The following is a 391-nucleotide window of genomic DNA, read 5'->3' on the forward strand; positions in this document are numbered from 1 at the left end:
AGCTATTGGTGACGTCTCCGTGGGAGGGTGGCTTTTGGTGGGCGGAGCTGATGGTGACGCAGGCTCAGGGGTTGGCGCACTCTCATCTCCGTCGGTGCCATCTTTTAATGGCCTTTCGGCCACAATTTTTGCTGTTGCCTCAACAGCCGCCTTTAGTTGTTTCCCCAGATCCATGAATTCCCCCAACAAAGAGATGTATTCTTTGAACAAAACATTTATTATACTGCTTTTTTTCCATTTTTTGTGACCGGTCCATCTGGTTGTCTTTCCGTCTCTTTCCAGGGCTTCACGGAGCTGCGTTATTAACTCATGGCCTCTCGACCCGCTCATGAGGCTGGGATACTTAAACCCTTTTTGAAGAGGTTCCTTCCCGCCCTCAATTACATACTTC

This window comes from Gavialis gangeticus, unplaced genomic scaffold (assembly GCF_001723915.1).
Source record: "Gavialis gangeticus isolate Ggan-Ray unplaced genomic scaffold, GavGan_comp1, whole genome shotgun sequence".
In the NCBI taxonomy this organism is placed as follows: domain Eukaryota; kingdom Metazoa; phylum Chordata; order Crocodylia; family Gavialidae; genus Gavialis; species Gavialis gangeticus.